Genomic DNA, 8,790 nt, shown 5'->3' with positions numbered 1-8,790 from the left:
TGATGGAAGGAATGTGTAATTGATCCTCTCAGCTCAAAAGGCCCTCCTATGATGGAAGGAAGCTAGAGGAAAGGGTAGAGAAAGTGTAAAGAAGCATTGACTCAAGGGTAGGAAAAGGTTTTAAAATTGGTCATTCAAGCTCATATGTTAAGAAAGACTACAAATGGAGGGAAAACAAGTGGTAGAAGAAGATCCCTTTTGGAAGCTAGGTAATGAGAAAGAAAAGGAGAAACCAAAGGAGGGAACATTTAAAGTGTCTTGGTAGAGGTCACATTCCATCACAATACTGGACTAAATGGACCATGATCTTAAGGGGTATTGATGTGTATAGTAGCCAAGATGAAAATAGCTCTATTAAGAGTCGGGATGAATGTAAGAAAAAAAAGTGAGGATGCTTACCTTTGCAATGGGGATCTTCTTAGATAATAAGAATTCTCTACAATCATCTTGGTCCCCAAGAACTAACCCAAAGAGAGAACATCTTTCACAGAAGATGTCAAGTTTTAGAAAACACATTTTCTCTCACTGTACATAATCGCTCATGTTTCAATTGTTGTAGCACTAAATTGGTTGAAAAGTTAGCCCTAACTATATTTCCCTACCCACAACCTTGCAAACTTCAATGGCTTAATGATTGTGAGGACATGATAGTTAATCAACAAGTGGAGGTAAAGTTTTCCATAGGGAATTATGAGGATAGTATGCTATGTAACATAGTACCTATAGAAGCTTGTCACATCTTGTTGGGAAGGCCTTGGCTTTTTGAAAAGTAAACCATAACCCATGGCTATACCAATAAGATAACCTTTATCTACAAGGATAGAAAGTTTGTACTTCAATTTCTCCCACCTTCTCAAGTGCAAGAGGACCAATTACAAATGAAAATAAGAAAGAAAAAGAAATAGATGACAAATACAAAAAAAAAAATGAAATCAAATGTTCAAAATGTCAAAGTAAGACATAAGTCCAATGAGTGAACTAACAAAAGAATACTCACATTAAGGGCCAAAGTGATGGAATCCTATCTCATGTAGTCCTCTTTTTACATTTTATTGTATATGTAGTGTAGCTTGTAAGGAGCATGGGTTACTATAAATACCCAGGTTCTCATTTGTACTATTGACTTTTGAGAACAATGAGAATATTCTCTCTTGAAAGTCACAAGGCTAGAGAGTCCAAGAGACCTCCTCTAGCCACCTTCCAAGCACCTCTCTCACTCTCATTTTCCATTTCCATGGTGCTTTCTCTCTCATACACGCTGCACCATTAAACATCAGATACGTATTCAGCTTCCCGTGCAAGCCTCAGCCACTCCTCCACAGCCACGTCTTCAATACGCTGACTCGCGCATTCTCTTGAAGCATCAGCGCTTCATCACTCTCATTTCACATTTTCCTCCTTCGCGTCACACATCAGAAAGCTTCGTTTTCTCTCTCGAGCTCCTCGTCGCCGTCCACCATTGTTCATCTCGGTAAGCCTTTACTCTATCTCCTCTTGTCAGATCTGTGTTCCTTCTCCTTAATTCATGCTTTCCACCGAACAAAAACCCTATTTCACCATTCAAAATCATTTCCACCGATCGTTTTTCAATCTCCGTCAACTGAAACCTCTTTTGAACCAATCCAAAACTTTTCCGCCGATTAAACTTCGATTCTCACCATTTAATCGGTCAATCTAGGGTTCCTTCACCATTCTAGGGTTCCTCTGTGTACGATTAGGTTTGTCAACCTATCTTCTTAGATTTCTCTCTCGGTCTAGAGCTTTCCTCAACAATTTCCGCTGCGTATTCTTCGTCGGAGAAGCCTCGAGGACTTATCGCACTTATCGGTCCTCTTCCTCAAGGCGTCTTCCATCACAAAGGCTTGTGTGTAGATTAAAAAGAGGTCTTATTTTCCATATTCCTCTAGTAAAATAGAAAGGCAAGACTAAATAAGATCTTGTGTTGAAAAGGGAAGTCACTCCATAAGCATATACATTCAACACAAGGCAAACAATAACGTAAAAGGAAATGCTCCTAAAATCCAATGCCTTGACCATTCACTTGATCAAAGGTGTATGATCCTTGGAAGCTACATGCTTTGGATGATTGTTCTCATGACACTTACTTTGTCTTCTTTTTTTTTTTTTGTTGAAGGGTATTTCACCTCGGGGGAAGAAAGCCAATTATCTCCAAAAAGAGGAATGATGTTTGCATGCCAACTTCAAGATTTAAGGTCAAATCCTTTTGAAGAAGGAGAGAATGATGGCATACTCCCTTTCCATGGCCTGAGCATATTCAAGAAGATCTAGAGTCATCTATGCATGGCTAAACAAAACACTTTCTCTTAGGCCATCATGGAGCCCCTCATCTTGCTTAAGTTGTAGGGCAATATTTGCGTCTAGCTTAAGCTAATCTTGGGTGATTAGTTTTGTAACCCTAGCTTAGTGGAGGGTGTCCCATATGAGACATGGTGACCATATGTCAAACTCTTAGTGAAGAGTTTTCTTACAAAGGTAAGGGCCATTTGTCATTTTCCTAGTGGGAAACTTTTTCTAAAGTGACTTCCATATGGCAAGCTCTTAGTGGAGAGTTTTTTTACAAAGGTAGTGGTCATGTGTCATTTTCCTAGTGGGAAACATTTGCTAAATTGTCTTTCCACATGACATTATAGGAGTGGAGAGCTTTTCCAAAAGTTAGAGTGTCACATGTCAAACTCTCCATTACCAAGGTAGGATTTTTTACGGTTTGGTGCAAGTTAGCATTTTACGATTTTGGTCTACGTTGGAGACACCTTAATCTATAAATAAAGGTGTGTTCCCCCTTGTAAACCCACTTTGAGAATTATAATGTTATGCTGCCAAAATATTTGTGCAACCATATCTTGTCTCAAGTCAAGGCTAAAGCATCACATGCGGTCTTCTCTAGCCACCGTTCTTTAGAGTTGGCCAATCTATCAAGAGAACCATCAAACTTCTCCATCCCACCAGAAACACTCATAAACCGAGAGCGTCATCTCCATCCACCCCTTGCTTCTATGTCAACCTCACCTTCATGGTCTTATCGTCATGCTTTGGCCTAACCTAGCTTGAAGAGGAGCCTATCAGAACACCTATCTTGTACGCACAAGAGATGAAAGGCACATACCTTGAATCACACAATGAATGAACTACCTCCTTTGAGTCACACAAAGGATGAGCAACTTCTCCTAGCAATAGAGTAACACTTAATCACCTAAGAGCCCACTTGATGGAAGTTATCACGCTACCCACACTAGGTTTTTCAAAACCGTTTTTCACAAAAACAGAGAGTTTCTCATCCAATCACAACTCTAAACCTCTTTATGAATTTTTTTTTCGTAATTAGGTTTTACCAAACAAATATATATTGTCTTTCAAAAATTAGGTCAAGACCTTGAAGAGTCAAATCACAATTGTCGTTGATAATCGATTATTTCAAGAGATCATAAATTATCACAAAATCTTTTCTAAAAACATTTTCTCACTGTGATAATTGATTATCAAAAGTGAGTAATCAATTATCACAAAGTCTTTTATCAAAATCTTGATTTCATTTGGATAACTGGTTATAATTAGTAGTAATTTATTATCACAAAGCTTTTATGAAAAATAAAATTTCCAATAGAATTCAACATTCATATCTTCAACTTGGACCGACTCGTCTTGACCTTCGACCTGACTTATCTCGACCTTTGGCCTAGTTTGACTCTTCCCGACTTTCGATCTAGGCTCTCTCGTCTCAACCTTTAACTCGTCCCGATCTTTGGTCTTGACTGGTCCATCTCAACCTTTGGCCCATGTAGGTCTTTCTCGAACTTTGACCTAGACCGATCCGTCTTAACTTTCAACTCGAGCTAGTTTGTCTTAGCCTTTAGTCTGTGTGAAATTTCCATTCAAAATGGTTCGTCTTAACCTTTGTCTTGACCTGACTATCTTAATCCTTTGTATTGTTTGTAAAGCTAACTGGAGAGTAAGAATTAATTTGGTGTTATTGTTTGTATTTCCTTCGGTATGGATTTAAGCAACAATTGTTAGCCTTAAACGTTAGAAACCCCATTCGATGAGTTAGAGAATGAATAAGTTTTTATGATAACAAAACATATGAGAAACAAAAAAAAAATAGGTGAATATAAATGTTGCAAATAAACTTAGACTAATTATAACTATATCATAGGTAAAACTCTTGTCATAGAAAGGTGAGTCAAGTAATAAACTTTATTAGACATGCATACATGAGTATTAAATGACCTAGAAATGTGTGAACTAACAACTTACAAAACAAGTTAGGAGAGAACACAACAAAACAAGTTAATGCTTAAAAGAAAGAAGCAAACATAGTAAAAAGCCAAGAGAACTCAAGGTTCGTTGAAACCACTAGTTAAATGTATTGAAGGTTGTTAGACGACCAACCCATTAGATGCTTAGGTTTTACACAAGTGTGAGATGACTTAGCTTAATTGAACATGTTAGATGACTCAAGACTACATGTCAAAATACAAGGATTATAGGACTCAAATAATGCACAACTAAATGAATGTATCAGATGATTATGTTGACCAAATGAGTCAACTTCAAGTGATAAAGCACTAGACTCTTATAAAAGAGTAGACGAGTCAAAGTAAACAAGCAGACAAGCAAAGAAAAGAAGCATTAAATGAGTCAGAAGAAGTAGAATAGGACAACATGATGCATTATACGAGTTAATGCAGAAGTATAGAAAGATACTAAATAAATCTATTAGACAAGTCAAAGTCAACTTATCAAGCATAATGTAGAAACACTTATAGATGAGTACTTCCGTTAGATGACCTAATTGGAAGGTTCTCTAGACAAGTAAAGAGTTAAAGCAATTAATGAGTATCATATTGATCAAACCAATCAAGTTCAGAATGGCATAAAAGAAATCTACCCAATCACAAGGTGATCAAGATCAATTGAAAATTGATTAATGAAATTTGAACAATTAAAGTGATTATCAAGATTATTAAGAGAATTTCACAATAAATCTCAACATATTTTGAAGATACTGATTGAAGATCATATTATGATAACAAAGGATAATTAAAGATTACTGAAGATATATCTAAGGAAAATCAAGAAAACTGATTGAATTTCAAATTATTCATATAATGAAGTAATTTTGAATTTCTCTCTGATTAATTGCTCTAAATACTATCATAGGAATATAAACAAATCATGAGACAGTAAAAAAACTCTACAAATTGAAGATTACAGAGTATATTTTAATGATTGAAGCCATAACATTACAATGTTTGAAATGAATGGTTGAAAAGGACATAATTAATAATTCATAAGGAAAAATACATTTTGATTAATTATCAAAAATTTACAAAGTAAAGAATGACAAAATATATTTGAAGATATAAAAATATTCTACATCAATCATAAAGTGATACAAATATTATTATATATATCAATACCTAAATGAAGAAAAGTGAGTAAGAAAAAAAAGAAAAAGTACTAAAATATTGTCAAATCCATTATTAAAGAGAAAAGAGAATTACTAAATATCACAATAAACTATGATAGATAATTTCTATTTATCTATATACATGTGTGTTTTTTGTGTTTAAAAGTGAAGTGTCAATGTTTTCGTCTAAGAAAAGAACAAAACGATAGGAGTATATAGAATCAATCTAGTGTAAGATATTTTGCATCAATTGCAACATAAACAACAAAGCAATAAAAGTGTGTCATATCCAACCCATCAACAACAAAGAAACAAATAATAAAAAGTATATCTGACATGATATGACATTAAATTTTTTATAAAGCGAACAGTGAATTTCATTAAAAGGTATCAGTACCCCTGATAATGTACCACCCTATCATTTACTAGGTTATTTCATACGTCTGTCCAAACTGATAAAAACATTATGACTATGTATATCAAACAAAACAAAAACAACATCTTCAATATCTCACTTCCATTATTCTTTGATATCCTCATAAATTTTAAAATTCTGATAATGAGATTCGCGGTACGATTTGATTTAATTTTTTTTAATGCATTTGAATCAAATTTAAGATTTATCTATAGTTCAATTTAATTTAATTTAAAAATCAAAAATATATTTGAACCAAACATAAAATTTGTATAACCAAATTAAGTTTTTATCGTTTAGTTTGAATAAATTTGGAGTTCTTAATTCTTAATTTGTTTTTTTAAGATATATAATAATTTATCTTTTAGATATTTAGAAAAACCTTAGTATGATACAAATACTCTAATAATTCAGATATTGACGCTTTACTTATTAATAGCAATATCATGATATATAAAAAATTATTAAGAAATCAAGTTAATAGAGCCTTCAAACACTTTATTGATAAACATGGAATAAAACGTATATCTTTAGAATTCTTTTAGAACGATTTAAAACTTATAAATTTTGCTCCTTCTATACGTATTTATTTTGTATCATAAAATAAAATTAGATATTTATTTATTTCATTAAATAAAATTTCTACTTAATAAAATTTATTTCAAATAATAAAAAAGATATTTAAAAATAGTTAATAATGAAATTTTTTCCCAAATACATTCAAAATAAAATTTCTAAAATAATCTCACGCCCATTGTGTATTCGAACGACTATTTATAACTTTGTTTTGATATAAAAGAAGTCATATGGTTGTCATAAGGAAAAACTACAACTACGAACATGTAAGGGTGAGCTAACTTAAAAGAACATATACTAATTAAACTTAGCAATATATAATAATAACACATCATAACACGTTTTATTTCAATTTTTCGTTAATTCATACAATAGCATATAATCAAATAACAATTATTGTTGTATCATTTAACAATAATGAATCTATTTGTAGACTCAGCCCAAGAGATTCAATCATTAACCTAACCCTCACAATAACTTACCATCCAAAACCAACTCACCTCTTGAGCTAAAGTCACTCTTCCTTCCTACTCCCAAAGAATCTCCAAACAGACCCTACTTCCATTACTCCTCCTTGAGCATTACGAGTGAAGTACACAGGTTCCACTTCCTACCACTCTCCTAGAGAGCTTCCCTAGAGAAGTTCACCTTCAGTACAACTAGCTCGAGCTGACCAGCCCCCGCTACTCTCCAAGATACCATACCTAGAGTTCTCAAAGTGAAATCCCAAAGCCACATCACAAGAGTCATCATATTCATAATAACCCATATTTTATTTCATATTTTCAAACAACCACATAACTTAAACTCAATTCATTATTACATGCAATCTACAATTAAGACAATGCCCGATACCCCTAACTTAGCACACAATTGTATTATCAACATCATACCATTATAAATGGAATAACCTTGTACGACATATATTTAACAAAAGATATTAAAATATTATACATGTCTGCCAAAACTTTATTTATCATAAACCATTTACCCTCACACTTTTAAAATAAACCATTTCAAACTTAAAAATACCAAAAACTATTATAGCTTTATCTGCTTAAAACACCAATGCATAAAAATATTTCTCACATGTACAAACCAATTTCAACTTTATTCAAATAAATCACCTCCCATAATTAATGTTAAACTACAAAATTTATTTTAATGTCTCCATTTTTTTCTCAATCTTTGGTAAAATAAAATATTATTATTTAATGTATACATATATTTTAAAATATATAATAGAAAAAAAATAAAAAAATCAATCTCATTCTTATCACCTGATACCATACATTAATAACAAAATAAATCATACAATCCCGCAACTACCAACTAGTTTAATTTTTATCCTAAGTAAAACACTCCCATATAAACATTAATAATAATCAACCAATTATATTTAACCAACTATACTAATTCAATTTACATTACTTAAAATTGAGAAGTTTATAAAACTATAATCATATATGCCACAACTTTGATAAAAACCTAAATCTGAAGTTTATTTATTTTTTTTAAACAAAATATAACTCAATTATCCTAAACAAACACATAAATACTATCATGAAATATTAATTGGTAAACGACAATTTTTTAACATAAATAAAAGAATCAAAAGCGTGATTATTTAGATCCAAAAATAAATATTATACTAATCTTAAATCCTTAAATAAATATCACTAATTCAAAAAAGATTTTACGTGTGTTTTTTTTTTTTGCCTTTAACGTTTAAAAAAATACCGACTTGATATCAGGAGACATTAAATTGATCTCATATTAGAAAATCAATCTTTCACTCTCACATAACTAGAACTGTCAAAACGGGCCACCTGACCAGATCCGGCCCGACCTAACACGGGTTGGTCACTTAGTGAGAAACCTGGGAGTTACTCCCTGCACCTCCCCAATTCTAACCCCCACCCCCCCATTCCATTTTTACCCTTTTCTTTATTTTTTCTATTCCAATTTTATCCCTTATTAAAAATTTATATTTAAAAATACAATTTTATAATTTTATTCTCCCACCCCCACCTAACCTTTTTTTTTTTTTTTATCTTCATGCTTTTATCTTTACGCTTTCTTCCCAAGAATTCTTTCTTCTATTTTTCTATAAATTCTTTCTCCCATATTTTTTTTATCTTCATGCTTTCATCTTTAGGCTTTCTTCCCAAGAATTCTTTGTTCTATTGAGATATGAATTTCTTCTAAAAGAATTTGTNCTTAAATTATTACATCTCTGCATTATGTGGTGGTATTCTATCAAACCTCAACAGTGATAATTGAGATATCTCTGGTGTGTGGTGGTGTTCTATCCAACCTCAGCATTAGTGGTGGTGTTCTATCCAACCTCAGCATTGGTGGTGGTGTTCTG

The sequence above is a fragment of the Vigna radiata genome, chromosome 8 (assembly GCF_000741045.1).
Source record: "Vigna radiata var. radiata cultivar VC1973A chromosome 8, Vradiata_ver6, whole genome shotgun sequence".
NCBI lineage: Eukaryota > Viridiplantae > Streptophyta > Magnoliopsida > Fabales > Fabaceae > Vigna > Vigna radiata.
This window is presented reverse-complemented; position numbering follows the sequence as displayed.